Below are 18,397 nucleotides of genomic sequence, written 5' to 3'. Positions count from 1 at the left end.
GGACCTCCCAGCCATCGTATCCGAGAAGGGCTCCATGGACGTCGGATCAAGATCCAGGTTTACCCCGGTCGAAGGATTTTCATCTCGAAAAAACGACTAAGTCCGAAGGTAAAAGTCTCCACCGAGGAAACCCACATCGCGTATCCGGACAAGGGCTCCAGGAGGTCGGATTCAACTGGCAGGTTCGTCCCGGTGAAGAAAAACTTCCAAATAAAGACTAAGTCAGAAGGTAACTTTTTAACCGAGGCCTCCCGCGACCTGTAGCCGAGCAGGGCTCCATCGCGGTCGGCCTGAAAGTTTGACTTTGCCCCGGTCGAGGTGCAACCAGATGACCCGATTGGCGCTTTTTGTTTCTAAGCGCTAGAAAAGTAATAATTCTTTAAAAATTAATATCTCCGGTTCCCCTGAACCGATTTTAATCGTTTTTGTGTCATTTTAAAGATAAAAATATAAACTATTTTTATAAATTGGTTTTGGATTTTTAAACTGTTTCCTGTGTTTTATTTAATTACTGTTTTGTGATATTTGAATGCTTTACACTTTGTCTCCTAAGTTAAGCCTTGACGCTCGTTGCCAAGCTACCAAGGGTTGAGCTGGGATTAATTTACTGAGACCTAACTGTACCTATGTGGAGGTTAGTGGCTTGTTTCTAGGTGTAGGTACCTACCTGCCCTACCAATAACTCATTTTCCAACATAATTGGAAGCAGCGACGGGATCCTGTACTTGTGTTCAATATCACGTTACAGTTTTAGGTAAAACAAATAAAAAATCCTTTAAATTGTCCTAGTGCAAAAATTGTTTTTAATTTTTAATTTGGATTAATTTCAAATATTGAATTTTTGTAATTTTTCTAAATTCTTGTTTCCAATTTTTGCAAAAAGTTTTTGTTGACACAAAACTAGGAAACCATGGAGCTTGATCTGGCTAGCCTACCCACACTGACAGTAGTCCAGCTTAGGGGGTTGTGTATTGAAAGAGGGTTGCCTGCAACCACTGATCTCAGGAAGCAAATCCTGATCACATCCCTGACAGCATGGGCTGAGGCCCAAGAGGTAGAGTCAGAAGAAGCTCATCCTGACTTTCTTTGTCTTTCCTGGGACATACATGTCTGGGATCCCTACCACTGGCCTGAGAGACACCTGTGCCAGTCAAACTATAGTGAGTGACCGGTTAGTGACCCCAGACATGTATGTCCCAGGAAAGACAAAGAAAGTCAACATAGCCACAGGGGAGGTCACCTCCAAACCTGTAGCCATAGTGCCCCTAGAGAGGGAGGGTATCCTTGACTGGATTAGGGTGGTAGTCAGTGCTGACCTACCCCTAGATTGTATCCTGGGCAATGACCTCCCAGAGGTGAGTCTGGTCACAGATGGGGTGGTCGCCCAAGGCGCCCCCCCAACCCAAAGTCCTGGGGAGTCAGTCCCTACAGTTAGGAGACAGGGGTCCCCAAGAAAAGGAAAGAAGAAAAGGAAGGGTAGGCCACTCTTAAAGAGAGTTCCAGGGAGCCAAGGGCCTTCTGCCCCAGTAGGGGGGGAGCCCAGAGTTGGCACTGGTGAGGCCTCACCTGACCCCAATGAAGTCCTGAGTAGTCAGGCAGCTGTCCAGATGCAAGGTGTTGCCCCTGCACTGACAGAAGGGAGAGTGGAAGGAAGGTGTCTGCCACAGGAGGTGGTAGCCCCCCACTCTAGACAGCAAGAGGGGTGCCAGGACCCCAAAGATGCCCCTAAAGCAGCTCAGCCACCTGTCAGTGGAGAGCTTAGGGTGTGGTTCTCGGTACTGACAGCTGTCAGTAGCCTCTGCTGGGTGCTAGCCTTCCTGGCAGCACTGTACTTGGCCTGGGAGGCAGACCCCAGGGCCAATAGCAAAGTAGGACCCCTGACCCTATTGGTCATGGTGGGGTTGCTCAAGTGTTGGGTGACCTCTTTGGGTAAGCTAGGTGTTGCCCTAGCAAAGTTTGGAGTAGGGGAGGTGGGCACCTCACTACCCAAGTTGGCAGAGAGAAAGGAGGAAGACCCCCCTAGAGGAAAGTTTCAGTTTGAGTTGGGTCCTTTTACTGTTGGGATGGCTTCACTACCCATAGGAAGTGACCCTGACAGGAGGATATAAGGCAGAGTAGGCCCTGCAAAGGGACAGCCAGTTTTCTTCACTGTCTTCCTCGCCTAACAAGCCAGGAAGACTCTCCCAGGGTTGGGCTGAGTCTCCTGGGCGTGTGGGCTGGGGGGGGGGTTGTGTGAGAAAACAGGGCTGATTGCAGAGGCCCCATAACTTTTTGCCCCCATTTTCCTCTTTTTGCTGGTGTTTTCCTGACTTTGATGGTGCCCTGGGTACTGCTAACCAGTCCCAGGGCCTGTGCTCTGTGTAAAATGGATATGCAAATTAGGCTAATTATAATTGGCTAAGTTAACCTACCTATAAGTCCCTAGTATATGGTAGGGCATGTAGGTTTAGGGACCACAGCATAGGTGGTGCACACCTAGGTGCACTGCTGAGGTGCCCAGTGTCATTTTAAAAGCAAGCCTGCCTTGCTGGCTGCTTTTAAATTAAAGTTATATGCAAATTCGACTTTGGAATTAAAGGTACTTCCAAAGTCTTAAACTACCTTATTTTTACATATAAGTCACCCCTAAGGTGTGCCCTATGTGCCCCTAGGGCTGGGTGCCATGTAACTATAAGCAGGGACTTTATAAACATAGATTTATAAGCCCTGGTGAGGTAAAAACAGCCAAATTTGTTGTTCCCTCATTGAAGTAAATGGCCTTCATAGGCTAGAATGGGCAGACTTTATTTTACATTTTAAAGTCTCCTTAAATGTTACATACCAAGAATTTGGTATCAAATTAATTGTTGTAATAAATCCCACAACTTCCAGTTGTTGGATTTAATATAACTTGTTCAGGTAAAAAGTTTAGACTTTACCTAAAAAGTTGCCAATTTCAGCTCTGCATTGTTTTTGCTGCTGTGCTCTGATTGGCCAGCCTGCAGCAGCTTCTGCCAGGCTGCCTTGATGAGGTGTGAAGTGGCCAGGCTTCACACAAAGGGATGTGCTTGGGGGAGAGAATCTCCCCTCAGCAGATGGTGAGGCAGGAAGGGGGAGGGCTGCCAAACTGGTCTTCAAAGGCAGAGAAGGACATTTGGAGCACCCAGCAACACCCCCACATCCTGCAACCCCAGACAATTAGGTGCCCCCTTGATTAGATTAGGAGAGGGCAGGAGAGGGGTGTGTTTATGATTTTTAGCCACACCAGTGGGTGGGCTCAGCCAGATGTAACCTCCAAAAATCAGATTCATCCATGTTGGATTTTTAGAGACTGTTGCCTTCTGGGATGGATTTTTGCCACACTTCCCAGGAAGTGGTCATCACAGGGGGACGACCCTGTCCCTGATTGGAGAACCAGGGCCCCCCTGCTTTTCACCCAGGAGCAAGGATAAAACTGGCAGACCTGCACCCACGCCTCAGATCCCCACCAAATTTCAAGAAGAAAGAACTTAAGGAGAAGAAGGACTGCCCTGCTGGACCCCTGGCCTTCACCTGGACCCTGCACTCAGAAGGACTGCACCAGCTGCACACTTGGGCTTCACCACAAGAAGGACTTTGCCTGGCTTCAACTGGTTCAAGGAGGGACTCCCTGTTTGCTACAGGTGAAAAATTGCTAAACCAGAGTCCCCTGCACCAACTCCTGAAGAAAGCGACCAGCTGACCACTGTCCTGTGGCCAAAAAGGAGTTTGCGCCAGGTGCATTCTGGGAGTTGAAGTCCGCACCCCCCAAGGACCATCACAGAACTTCTGGACCCTTGGGGTGAGCTGTGGACCCCAAAAGAACCTTAAAAGAACATCTGGGTGAAGCCCCAGAAGTTTGGAAAAGATTTGAGAATTTTTGGAAAAAAGCTCCAGAGAGGGACCGACCCGCCGTGGAAATTCTAGCCGGCTTGCCTCAACCGCGACCCGGCCTGACTTCGTGGGTCGTCCCGGTAAAGAAAAACATCCAAAAAAGAGACTAAGTCCGAACGTAAAAAGTTGACCGGGACCTCCCAGCCATCGTATCCGTATCCGAGAAGGGCTCCATGGACGTCGGATCAAGATCCAGGTTTACCCCGGTCGAAGGATTTTCATCTCGAAAAAACGACTAAGTCCGAAGGTAAAAGTCTCCACCGAGGAAACCCACATCGCGTATCCGGACAAGGGCTCCAGGAGGTCGGATTCAACTGGCAGGTTCGTCCCGGTGAAGAAAAACTTCAAAATAAAGACTAAGTCAGAAGGTAACTTTTTAACCGAGGCCTCCCGCGACCTGTAGCCGAGCAGGGCTCCAACGCGGTCGGCCTGAAAGTTTGACTTTGCCCCGGTCGAGGTGCAATCAGATGACCCGATTGGCGCTTTTTGTTTCTAAGCGCTAGAAAAGTAATAATTCTTTAAAAATTCATATCTCCGGTTCCCCTGAATTTTTAAACTGTTTCCTGTGTTTTATTTAATTACTGTTTTGTGATATTTGAATGCTTTACACTTTGTCTCCTAAGTTAAGCCTTGACGCTCGTTGCCAAGCTACCAAGGGTTGAGCTGGGATTAATTTACTGAGACCTAACTGTACCTATGTGGAGGTTAGTGGCTTGTTGCTAGGTGTAGGTACCTACCTGCCCTACCAATAACCCATTTTCCAACACCCAGTAAAACAGAGTAATCACATTTGAAAGAATCCCTGGACCAGATAACGGCAACAATACCTGGAAATGTGAAGCCTGTCATCTCCCCCCTTGTCCTGGTCAAGAAATGACCACTAAGAAGATGATCTTCAAAGAAAGAACCAGAAGCAAAACTTCCATTTGATATACACATGATAAATCCAGCAGCAAGCCTAAAACCAAATGAAGATTGTACTTTGGTGCAAGAGGCTTAAAGACTGATCCCCGCAGCTTTAACTCCTACAGAGAGACCATTCCAGACTCTTAATGCCCACAAAGCAACATCTCCTTCCTGGGGTCCACATATTGAGCTCATGAAAATCCTTACTACCACGGTGTGTCCCCTGCCAGGCCTACGCCCAAAACAAACTAGAGCAGTATTATCAACTGTTCTTCAGAGTCCTACGTAGTGTCTGCTCCTTGCACAATGAATGAACATGAGTTGTGAGTGTAATAAGTAGCTACTGTTTAGGGCTTATGAGAGACTTGGATAGAACAAGCTAAATACCTGAAAAGGCCCAAAAACCCATGTCAAGCCTTCACAACCTGTAGGCTAGTAGCCATTAGAGGGTGCATGTCAGTGAAAAGCAGCAGACTGAAAAAAGGGCATGACAATGCAGGGAAACATAATACTATGAATGACCAAAGGAAGACCACATCAATCCCCAGTGCCAATGACTTTCACATCTGTGACAATAAGCTGGGTACTCAGTGGAAAAGCCGAGGTGTACTGGATCTGGGTCTGTAACAGAAAGAGCAGCACATCTACCTCATACACCCACCAGCAGGACCCTTTTGAGGAATCTGATGAATGCCACCTTACATTTGGGCCATGCAGAGGTCCACCATCAAAGACTGAAACCTACAGTATAAATACTGAAGTTACTGAGAGAGATACAAGGGTCCTGGCAAGAAGAGAAAATCATGCTCCACCCGTCTGCCTCTGTGCCACCTACCAACTTATTTAATGACAGCTGATGAAGTCCATGTCTAACACACCCCTTCACCTCTTTACACTCCAATTTGTGATGCATGCCTGGATCATTGCTTTTGTGTTTTCTGTCTTTACAGTCACCACCTGGAACATGAAAAGCATCTTAGAGCCAGCTGGACTGCTGCCAGTACCTTCCATTTTAACAATGGAAAACTTCCAAGGGGCAGGAGGGACCCTGACGCAAGCTCAGCGCCAACCTTGCCATCTAGAGGAATCCTCGTCTATATTGTATAATGATCAACTGAATTATAACAAAAGACATACTGAAATGACAAAGGTGACTTGGGAGCCGGGAGTGGGTGTAAATACTTTCATATGACCAGCAGAAGATTTTCCAAAACAGATTTCCCTGCACCATAGTCACCAACGGATCAACGACCAAATATAATAATGGCAACAAAAAAAGCTGCCATTACTTAACTCCATGAAACGGGAAAATCACCAGACAAGGAAGAACAAAGGCTGGATTCATCATATTCCTCCATGTCTTGTGCCACTCTCTGCCCTTTGGTTGGTCATTCAGTGTAATCGTGAGCAAGTGACACAATCATGCTAGCCCTCAGATCTCACAGTAGGACTGAACCCACATCAACTCAAAATCAAACTGTAGTATAGCATTATAGCCTGCCGTAGTAGGTTATACCGGCCATTAAAAGCCAGCTCCAGCAGTAAGGTCCAGGCTGAAGCAAAGGGCAGAATGTTCTAATAAACAAAACAAAGGGCTCCCGGAGCCCGAGGGGATTGAAATCCCCTTTGGCTCTGTGAGACCTTTGTTCAGGGCTGTTGCTGTTAACAAAGAACATAGAAATGTTGAGGCTCAGGGCTTTTACCAGCCATTAGAAGTACAGAGCACTCCATTGTGTACAATGGAGCTCCCAACAATCCAATGTTCTAATTAAAATTAAATGGAGGAAAAAGCCTTCCTTTTGGTTTATGAGAAAGCCAGTCAACAACAGCAGCTTTCAAACAATCTCATGGACCTGAAGTAGGAAGGGACATGCATGAATCTGTTGTCTATGTCGTGGTGTAGAGCCCTCAACCTGAATCCAGTTTACTAGTTGTGGTTAAAGGACACACACACTAGGCTCGAAAGGTTGTTAGAAATGGGGCCTTTGGTTACCAGTCAGGTTACCCCCGTCCAAGCACGGACCCTCCCTCTAGTCAGGGCAAAGGAGAAACACACCCAGTTAACCCCTGCTCACCCCCTTGGTAGCTTGGCACGAGCAGAAAGGTTTAACCCAGAAACGATATGGAAAGTATTTTTACCAACACACACAGTAATACAGTGAAAACAATACAAACAAGACCAAAATGACAAAAATCAAACATACACAAGCAAAGTTCTGAATTTTTAGAAGATTAAATTCAATATAGCGCTTAGAAACACAAATGCTTCGAATTGGTGATATCACAGCATCATGGTGGAGTCGCTCCCAACAATCCAATGCCAATGGCGCCGGTCGTGCGTCACGCTCACCCCCAGGTACAGTACCTAGAGAAAATGAGGAAACAAGCCGGTGCACGGACTCGGGGATCGCAGCTTCGCATCAGTTCCGGTGCTGTGGAGCAAAGGCGAGGAGGTTTCACAAAAAGAAGTTGGGTCCTTGCTTCGGAGAGGCTGAGGTGAGGAGGCGTTGGTGCAAAGCATTGGATCCGCGCACTTCCGGTAGAGTCGGTATCCGGCAGTCATGACATGGTGCGGCAACTTCCACGGAGTCGCGGACTTCAGCAAGGCTGCAGCAGCATCGGGCCTGTGGGGTCGTCACACTCCAACGAGGACAACGGCTGTGGTTGCAGACGGTGTCACAGGATTAAGCAGCAGCGTCAATCTGGAGTCATCTGAAGTTGGTTTAGTTGAATCTTCTTGATTTTTTCTCCAGCTTCTTCTTTCAATGGCCCAGGCACTGGATTAGGCACCACTTGGCGGGGCAGAGGTCTCAGCAGAGAGTCCAGGTGCTGGCAGAGGAAGTCTTTGATGGCCCTGAGACTTCAGAACAGGGAGCAAGCTCAGTCCAAGCCCTTGGAGATTCTTCTCAAGCAGGAATATACCACAAAGTCCAGCCTTCTTCCCCTTCCTCAGGCAGAAGCAGCAACTGCAGGATAGCCCAACAGTCACAGGTAGCAGCAGCACTTATCCTCAGCTCTTCAGCTCTTCTCCTTGGCAGAGATTCCTCTTGGTTCCAGAAGTGAATCCAAAGTCTGGGGTTTTGGGTCCACTACTTATACCCCTTTCTGCAGATAAAGTAGGAAAGTCTCTGTTGTTCACAAGATTCTCCCTTGCCCAGGCCTGCCCCAGACAACACACCAGGGGGTTGGAGTCTGCATTGTGTGAGGGCAGGCACAGCCCATTCAAGTGTAAGTTGCCACTCTAGCCCAGATGGCTCATCCGGATATGCAGGCTACACCCCAGCTCCCTTTGTCACTGTCTAGAGGGGATTCACAAACAGCCCAACTGTCTGTCTGGCCCAGACAGGGAATACACAAGCAAGCAGAGTCACAGAATGGTTTAAGCAAGAAAATGCCCACTTTCTAAAAGTGGCATTTTCAAACTAACAATCAAAAAAACACCTTCACTAAAAGATGTTAAATTGTGAGTTAAGAGACCCCAACTATTTAAAGGAAGCCCCTATGGTAACCTATGAGAGAGATAGGCCTTGCAACAGTGAAAAAGAATTTGGCAGTATTTCACTGTTAGGACATGTACAACACATGTCCCACCTTTAACATACACTGCACCCTGCTCCTGGGGCTACCTAGGGTCTACCCTAGGGGTGCCTTATATGTATAAAAAGGGAAGGTTTAGACCTGGCAAGCGGGTACACTTGCCAAATCGAATTGGCAGTTTAAAACTCCACACACAGACACTGCATTGGCAGGTCGAGACATATTTTCAGGGCTACTCATGTGGATGGCACAATCAGTGCTGTAGGTCCACTAGTAGCATTTGATTTACAGATCCTAAGCACTTCTAGTGCACTTTACTAGGGACTTACCAGTAAATCAAATATGCCAATCATGGAAAAGCCAATTGTACATACAATTTATACAGGGACCACTTTCACTTTAGCACTGATCAGCAGTGGTAAAGTGCCCAGAGTACCAAAAATTGTATAAACAGAGTCCGCACACAGTCACAACATGTGAAGCAGAGGCAAAAAAGACAGGGGAGACAACGCCAAGGATGCCAAGTCTAACATGTGTCCCCCCCAGCTGAAAGTGGAGAGAACTACCCAACTTCATGGAAGTTCTCTTCACGCTGGCGGAAGAATCTGGACAGACCATCAGCACTGGCGTGTTTTGTTCAAGGGCGGTGTTCCACTGTAAAGTCCATTTGCTGTAGGGAAATGGACCACCTCAACTGTTTTGGGTTCTCACCCCTCATCTGCATTAACCATCTGAGGGGTCTGTAATCTGTCTGAACCCAGAAGTAAGTCCCAAACAAGTAGGGTCTTAGCTTCTTCAGCGCCCAGACCACAGCGAAAGCTTCACGCTCTATTGCACTCCACCTAAGATCCAGGGGAAGTAACTGCCTACTGATGAAGGCTACAGGCTGTTCTAGGCCCTCTCCATTTAGCTGTGACAACACTGCTCCTACACCATGCTCTGAAGCCGTGCACATGGGTGCCTTCAGGGCATCAAAAACTGTCTGGCGAGACTTAGTCCTGATCACTTTTTTGGTTGTTTCTTGGAGGTTAACACAGTCAAGGAACAGCAATAGTACCATACCCCTTGACAAACCTACTATAGTATCCTGTGAGACCTAAAAAGGCTCTCAACGCAGTCTGGGTCTTGGGAGGCTCCCAAGCCAGAATGGTATCAATCTTTGGCTGTAGGGGTATCACCTGGCCACTCCCTACCTGGTGTCCCAAGTACACCACAGAACCCTGCCCTATTTGACACTTACTGGCCTTAACAGTGAGTACTGCCTTCTGCAGGGCCTCTACACTTTACAGAGGTGCTTCAAGTGTTCCTCCAAAGTGGAGCTGAACACAGCAATGTCATTCTGGTAGGCTACACTGAAATCATCCAATCCAACCAATACATAACTAACTAGCCTCTGAAATGTGGCAGGGGCATTTTTCATCCCAAAGGGCATCACACTAAACTGGTAGTGCCCATCTGGGGTAGAAAAAGCAGACCTCTCCTGAACCCCCTCAGTCAGAGCAATCTGCCAATATCCAGATGTTAGATCAAACGTACTTAGATATTTGGCAGCACCTAACCGATCAATGAGCTCATCAGCTCGGGGATGGGGTGCGCGTCAGTCTTAGTGACCTCATTGAGTACCCTGTAATCCACACAGAACCGTATTTCTGGAGTGGCACCAGGAGCATCAGCTTTTGGGACCAAGACTACAGGGCTGGTCCGAGGGCAACTGAAGAACTCAATAACCCCAAGGGCTAACATTTTGGATACCTTACCACCGGGGATACGATGTGGCAAAGCTTATGACTACCGTGATGAGTGCAGTGCTCCTGCGATGAAAATGAACACCTTTTGTGTGGATGCACCCATAAAGTTTCTCTAAGTGCGTCGAACCGTTGACCCTCGGCGAATATATCTGGAGGGACCAAGACTTCGCCATACTGTTTATCTGAAGCCAAGGCGCGTCACTCCTGGCAGTTTAAGCATGGCCAGCAGACCCACATCACTCCCAGTATCTTGCCACGTAGGCCATAATCTCTGGTGAACACTGTCAATTAAATTATCCAAGATGTTTTCAAGGGGACTCTGTGTCCCAGGAGCCCTTGGGGGAAGGGGGCGGTGACAGGAACTTGCTCCAGCAGCACCAACAGCGCAAGAAAGTGTTTCTGCCTTCCTGCAGCACAGAACGTGCGTGGGCCAAGGGCGGGCCCATCCATGCCCGTTAGAGACAGCCTGAGGCCGGGCTGGGCCATACCTCTTGGTCTTAAGGTAGGGATTGATCACTAATTCTTCCAAACACTACTACCTTTTCAAATACAAGTTACATTATGGAGCAGCGTAAGGTAAAAGGGAGCCCTGCAGCATGTGCAACTTTATCCAAAATCCCCAAAATTCACAAAATTCTTCAAAATCCCTCTAATTGTGTTACAAATTAAATTGACTCATTAATTGAAGACGCAGAATCTATATTGAAGGGGAAAGAGAAGTGAACCTCTAAGGGGTTGAAAAGTGGCTCACTCTCACCCTTTTTTAACCCTAGATTGCCAAACAAGGGAGATATTGCCTGCAAGAAAGACATCTTGACCGGTTTGTTGTTAACAGGGGAATCTGGTGAATCTAACGCAGAGGCTAGTAAAAGTAGCCCCTCACATAGCAATGCTGATGGTGTCCCAACATGTAGTGCAATTGTCCACGTAATTCCTTGCTAAATTCGTTTTTTGCCACTGGAGACTCTTGACCAATCAACAGGATTCAGTAAGCTTGACTCGACTGTGGGAATATTTAGCCACCAGCCTAATGGAGTCTTCAACCAGGAAGAAGTGGTTAATGTTATTAATGGCTTAAAAAAAGAGGTAACAGAGCTTAAACAAATGATGATGGAGGTACTCAATCTCCTCCGACCCATTGCAATGAAAAGGGATATTGAAAGTACTCGAAGAGAAGGCCCATCTCTACATAACATCATAGAGCAGAGGAATATGACGAGCAAGGGCTCTCCTAGGCCAGCTGCGAGGACAAGAGTACCCTTGGCAAATTCCAAAAACCAACATAGAGCATCTGGTCAAAATAGTTCTTTAACATTGATTCATCTGCGTGTGCCTACGACATAGAATTCGAGCATTGTGCAGTCTACTAAAAACCTTAATAGAGCTTATCCAATTTACTAGTGTGGAGTACCATCTTTACCTCCTAATGTACGAGAAGACAGCTTGTCGCTAAAGAATAAAGTGATGCATTGGATAAGACATGTTAGGCAATGTGGGTCTATTGTACATTCAGATATAATTTCTGCCAAGTGTTATACAGAGCATTCAGGCTGTAGGGATACCAAAGAATTAATGCTTGTCAGTCCCATGTTGGTAAAAAGTTTGATATCCTTGGAGATGCGTAACTCATTAAGAAATGGTTCAAATACTGTTTTCAAAAGTTCTTGGTCTGACCGAGGCACTGGGGGCAGTGGGGTCTCTACTACCATGAGTACAGAACCATCCCATATGGGAACTGAGGATTCAAATCCATCTGCGGGTGTATTCTATGGCTGCTAGGAGGGAGTGCGTAAACTCTAATGGAGAAGAGAATTTATTGAGAACAATGCAGGCAGATAATCTCTCAGATATAGGTTGACTGCATTTATCATCCACTCCTGCAGATAATAACGTACATGTTGATGTAAGTAATCTCCAAATAGAAACTAGGGTGCTCTTCGAATTGGCTACTCCTAGGGGATTTTACCAAGCCAAAAAATCAAACAGGGTAGAAATCAACAGGAGAACAAACATAATCCCTAGCTGTGAGTTCCGAAAGAATGATCATGTGGGACATGGGTTCTCTAACCCTGCATTAATTTAATGGAATATAGCCGGCATACGAAATAAGACTGATGATGTGGAGTGGGGGCAGTTTGTCGATAGCTTTAACATTTGCTTTTTTCAGGAAACGTGGGCCACGTCAAATGTTTACAGGCAAGGGTTTACCTCATTTTGCAAGGAGGCTACTCCATCCGCAGCTGGGAGAGCAGGTGGGGCCTTATTACCTGGGTAAAAATCTTGCAGGTGGGTGAAATGAAAGAAATCCATGTAGACTCAGCCCATATATTGGCAGTTTCAATTAAGCTGAATCGGGGTCCCTTGCTTCTGTGTGTCAATATATATATAATAGACCAGGTTCTCCAAGCCTAATCACTAATTCTATTAGTATTCTGAGTGTTCTTGTCTCGAAATGTCTTCCCTCACATTTTATTATTGTAGCCGGAGATTTTAATGTGTCCCCAGAGCCTAAATCCCTCTTTTCTGAGCTTACGCAGGTAGAGGACTGTATATGGGGAATTCCAGCTCCTTCAATGTAAAAGAAAAAACAGTCAAAATCCAGTGCCAGGGCGCAGCAGGTCATTGAATTTATGAAAACACATGGACTTCGGCCAGGAAATGGGCGCTTTCCTTCAGACACCCCATCGAATCCAACATTCCTTCGAGGGTCCTACAGCAGTCATATTGATTTCGTGCTCATTGATGTAAGGATCTGGCATGAAATCGAAGACCTTAGGGTGGGAGAACAGCGCTGCAGTGGTCACTCACCTATTGTGGTCGTGTGTGATTGGTGGTTTTCTACTAAAAAAGACATTCAGCAGAAGCATGGTGATATGCTCCCCATAGTGGTGACGAATAACAAGCGTGCCATAAAATGGGAGACTTTTACAAATTCAAATGAATCAGTGGCTGAAAAGCACAACTCAGGCTTCACTTATCATGTAGCCGCTGCTTCTAGTACACACACCGGATCAGATTATGGCCACTCATGCAGAATTCTTTTCTTCTCTGAAAGAGCTATTTTTCAGAGTCAGCAAAGGAAATAAACAGCCGAAAATAGGCAAATGCAATAGATGGTTTAATAAAGTGTGTAAAAAGGCCAAGTGCAGGCTCTTGGAGGCAATCAAACAAAAAGATAGATCAATGATTATTTTGTTGAGGAGAGAGTATGCCACTGCAATTAGGACTAGTGAGACTAAATGGGAGGAGGCAACTTGGCAGGAATTGTTAGTAGCAGCTAAGGAAAGTAATCATTAGCAGTTCTGGTTGTTGGTAACCCAAAGGGGGTGAAAAGAGAATCCCAGAGCTGATTGCCATATACAACCTGATGACTGGACTCTATAGGCAGGAGTCTGGACCTCTAATTGGCACAGGGAGAGCAAGGGTGATTGATAACACTCGTGCAGGCGGGCTTACACCGTTTACTCTAAAAGACACAGAGAGATAGGTCAGTCCCTGGCAATTATAGACCAATACGTTTGCTTCACAGTTTGCAGAAAATATTTTCTTACCAGTGTAGGAAAGTACCATCTTGCCTGGCATGTTACCCCCGTATTTCATTGTATATATGTTGTTTTAGTTGTATGTGTCACTGGGACCCTGCCAGCCAGGGCCCCAGTGCTCATAAGTGTGCCTGAATGTGTTACCTGTGTAGTGACTAACTGTCTCACTGAGGCTCTGCTATCCAGAACCTCAGTGGTTATGCTCTCTCATTTCTTTCCAAATTGTCACTAACAGGCTAGTGACCAATTTTACCAATTTACATTGGCTTACTGGAACACCCTTATAATTCCCTAGTATATGGTACTGAGGTACCCAGGGTATTGGGGTTCCAGGAGATCCCTATGGGCTGCAGCATTTCTTTTGCCACCGATAGGGAGATCTGACAATTATTACACAGGCCTGCCACTGCAGCCTGACTGAAATAACGTCCACGTTATTTCACAGACATTTACCACTGCACTTAAGTAACTTATAAGTCACCTATATGTCTAACCTTTACCTGGTAAAGGTTGGGTGCTAAGTTACTTAGTGTGTGGGCACCCTGGCACTAGCCAAGGTGCCCCCACATTGTTCAGGGCAAATTCCCCGGACTTTGTGAGTGCGGGGACACCATTACACGCGTGCACTATACATATGTCATGACATATGTATAGCGTCACAATGGTAACTCCGAACATGGCCATGTAACATGTCTAAGATCATGGAATTGTCATTGGCATTGGGGAGACAATTCCATGATCCCCCGAGTCTCTAGCTCAGACCCGGGTACTGCCAAACTACCTTTCCCTGGGTTTCACTGCAGCGGCTGCTGCTGCCAACCCCTCAGACAGGTTTCTGCCCTCCTGGGGTCCAGCCAGGCTTGGCCCAGGAAGGCAGAACAAAGGACTTACTCAAAGAGAGGGTGTTACACCCTCTCCCTTTGGAAAAAGGTGTTAGGGCTAGGAAGGAGTAGCCTCCCCCAGCCTCTGGAAATGCTTTCATGGGCACAGATGGTGCCCATTTCTGCATAAGCCAGTCTACAGCGGTTCAGGGATCCCCCAGACCTGCTCTGGCGCGAAACTGGACAAAGGAAAGGGGAGTGACCACTCCCCTGACTTGCACCTCCCCTGGGAGGTGCCCAGAGCTCCTCCAGTGTGCTCCAGACCTCTGCCATCTTGGAAACAGAGGTGCTGCTGGCACACTGGACTGCTCTGAGTGGCCAGTGCCAGCAGGTGACGTCAGAGACTCCTTCTGATAGGCTCCTTCAGGTGTTGCTAACCTATCCTCTCTCCTAAGTAGCCAAACCTCCTTTTCTGGCAATTTAGGGTCTCTGCTTTGGGGAATTCTTTAGATAACGAATGCAAGAGCTCATCAGAGTTCCTCTGCATCTCTCTCTTCACCTTCTGCCAAGGAATCGACCGCTGACTGCTCTGGAAGCCTGCAAAACTGCAACAAAGTAGCAAAGACGACTACTGCAACCTTGTAACGCTGATCCGGACGCCTTCTCGATTGTTTTCCTGGTGGTGCATGCTGTGGGGGTAGTCCGCCTCCTCTCTGCACTAGAAGTTCCGAAGAAATCTCCTGTGGGTCGATGGAATCTTCCCCCTGCAACCGCAGGCACCAAAAGACTGCATCACCGGTCCTCTGGGTCTCCTCTCAGCACGACGAACGAGGTCCCTTGAACTCAGCAACTCTGTCCAAGTGACTCCCACAGTCCAGTGACTTTTCAGTCCAAGTTTGGTGGAGGTAAGTCCTTGCCTCCCCACGCTAGACTGCATTGCTGGGAACAGTGTGATTTGCAGCTGCTCCGGCTCCTGTGCACTCTTCCAGGATTTCCTTTGTGCACAGCCAAGCCTGGGTCCCCGGCACTCTAACCTGCATTGCACGACCTCCTGAGTTGTGCTCCGGCATCGTGGGACCCTCCTTTGTGACTTCAGGTGAGCTCCAGTTCACTCCAATTCGTAGTGCCTGTTCCGGCACTTCTGCGGGTGCTGCTTGCTTCTGAGTGGGCTCTTTTTCTTGCTGGACGCGCCCTCTGTCTCCTCCCACAATTGGTGACATCCTGGTCCCTCCTGGGTCACAGCAGCATCCAAAAACCCTTACCAAAACCCTTGCAGCTAGCAAGGCTTGGTTGCAGTCTTTCTGCACAGAAACACATCTGCAAGTCTCTTCATGACGTGGGACATCCATCCTCAAAAGGGGAAGTTTCTAGCCCTTGTCGTTCTTGCAGAATCCACAGCTTCTACCATCCAGTGGCAGCTTCTTTGCACCCAGAGCTGGCATTTCCTGGGCATCTGCCCACTCCCGACTTGATCGTGACTTTTGGACTTGGTCCCCTTGTTCCACAGGTACTCTCGTCTAGAAATCCATTGTTGTTGCATTGCTGGTGTTTGTCTTCCTGGCAGAATTCCCCTATCACGACTTCTGTGCTCTCTGGGGAACTTAGGTGCACTTTGCACCCACTTTTCAGGGTCTTGGGGGGGGCTATTTTTCTAACCCTCACTGTTTTCTTACAGTCCCAGCGACCCTCTACAAGGTCACATAGGTTTGGGGTCCATTCGTGGTTCGCATTCCACTTCTAGAGTATATGGGTTGTGTTGCCCCTATCCCTATGTGCCCCCATTGCATTCTATTGTGACTATACATTGCTTGCACTGTTTTCTATTGCTATTACTGCATATTTTAGTATTGTGTACATATATCTTGTGTATATTTGCTATCCTCATACTGAGGGTACTCACTGAGATACTTTGACATATTGTCATAAAAATAAAGTACCTTTATTTTTAGTATATCTGTGTATTGTGTTTTCTTATGATATTGTGCATATGACACCAGTGGTATAGTAGGAGCTTTACACGCCTCCTAGTTCAGCCTAAGCTGCTCTGCTAAGCTACCTTTTCTATCAGCCTAAGCTGCTAGACACCCCTCTACATTAATAATAGATACCTGGACCTGGTGCAAGGTGTAAGTACCTATTGGTACCCACTACAAGCCAGGCCGGCCTCCTACATTGGTTGTGCAACGGTGGGATAAATACTTGTAACTATTTACCACTTTGTCATTTTGTACTTTTCATAAGAGAAAAATATACAAAACAAGTTCAGTGTATGTACACCTAACCAAAAAGTTTTGCTTTTCTTCTCTTACTCCTTTGCTAAGTGCTGAAAAGTACCTCTAAAACTTTCAAAAAGTTCTTAAAAAGTTAAAAACGTTTTTTATGTTCTTGAAAAAGTTCTGAAACTTTTTCTTTCTTTTTCTGTCCCTTAAACCTTTTCTATAATGTCTGATACAGGTCAAACTGTTGATCTGACCAAACTTGCTTTTGATCACCTTAGCTAGAAAGGAGCAAGGTGTCTCTGCATTGAAAGAGGTTTAGGGGAAAGGAAGAGTCCCTCAAGAGAACTGTTAGTTAATATGCTCATTGAACAAGATAAGACCATAGTTGGCACTTCTGGTGAGAGATTAGCTGATGGTTCCCACTCTGATTCTGGGGCACCCCTAGTAAAAGAGTTAGAAGGGAACCTTCCCAACCTGCCCATTAGTAGACCACCTAGCAGGGCTGGTACTGCTGTGAGTTATCATCATAGTTTAGAGATAGCTCCTTTAGGCCAGGTTGTTAGAGAGCCATCTGTTAGGGAAAGGTCTCCCTCCGTTCATTCTCACCATTCTTCTGTGTCAAGGCATGCCCAACCCACCCACCCTGATGACAGAGTGTTAGAAAGGGAGCTCAATAGATTGAGAGTGGAAGAATCCAGGCTGAAGCTCAAGAAGCAACAGCTGGATTTAGATAGGCAAGCCTTTGATTTAGAAAAAGAAAGACAGAGGTTGGGGTTTGGACCCCATGGTGGCAGCAGCAGTATTACAGATAGTAATCCTGTAAAAGAGCATGATTCTAGGAATCTGCACAAGATAGTTCCCCCTTACAAGGAGGGGGATGACATTAACAAGTCGTTTGCTGCACTTGAGAGGGCCTGTAATGTACAGGGGGTCCCTCAAAGGCAGTGGGCTGCTATCCTATGGCTATCTTTCAGTGGAAAGGGTAGGGATAGGCTCCTTACTGTTAAGGAAAGTGATGCCAATGATTTTACAGTTCTTAAGAATGCACTCCTAGATGGTTATGGCTTAACCACTGAACAGTACAGGATCAAGTTCAGAGAAACCAAAAAGGAGTCTTCACAAGACTGGGTAGACTTTGTTGACCATTCAGTGAAGGCCTTGGAGGGGTGGTTACATGGCAGTAAAGTTTCTGACTATGAAAGCCTGTATAACTTAATCCTGAGAGAGCATATTCGTAATAATTGTGTGTCTGATTTGTTACACCAGTACCTGGTAGACTCTGATCTGACCTCTCCCCAAGAATTGGGAAAGAAGGCAGACAAATGGGTCAGAACAAGAGTGAACAGAAAAGTTCATACAGGTGGTGACAAGGATGGCAAGACAAAAGATGGTGAGAAATCTCAGGATAAGGATGGGGATAAGGGTAAAACCAAAGATCCTTCTTCAAATCCTAAACACTCTTCAGGGGGTGGGGATAAAACAAATTCTTCCTCTTCTTCACAACCTGCACACATTAAGAAGCCTTGGTGCTTTGTGTGTAAAAACAGAGGCCATAGGCCAGGGGATAAGTCCTGTTCAGGTAAACCCCCTGAGCCTACCACCACTAATACATCAAGCTCTAGTGCCCCTAGCAGTAGCGGTACTAGTGGTGGGACTGCTGGCAACAGTCAAGCAAAGGGTATAGTTGGGTTCACTTATGGGTCCATCATAGAAACTGGGGTAGTCAGTCCCAA

The sequence above is a fragment of the Pleurodeles waltl genome, chromosome 2_1, assembly GCF_031143425.1.
Source record: "Pleurodeles waltl isolate 20211129_DDA chromosome 2_1, aPleWal1.hap1.20221129, whole genome shotgun sequence".
Classification (NCBI taxonomy): domain Eukaryota; kingdom Metazoa; phylum Chordata; class Amphibia; order Caudata; family Salamandridae; genus Pleurodeles; species Pleurodeles waltl.
The sequence above is the reverse complement of the archived record's forward strand: the minus strand, read 5'-3'. Positions refer to the sequence as shown.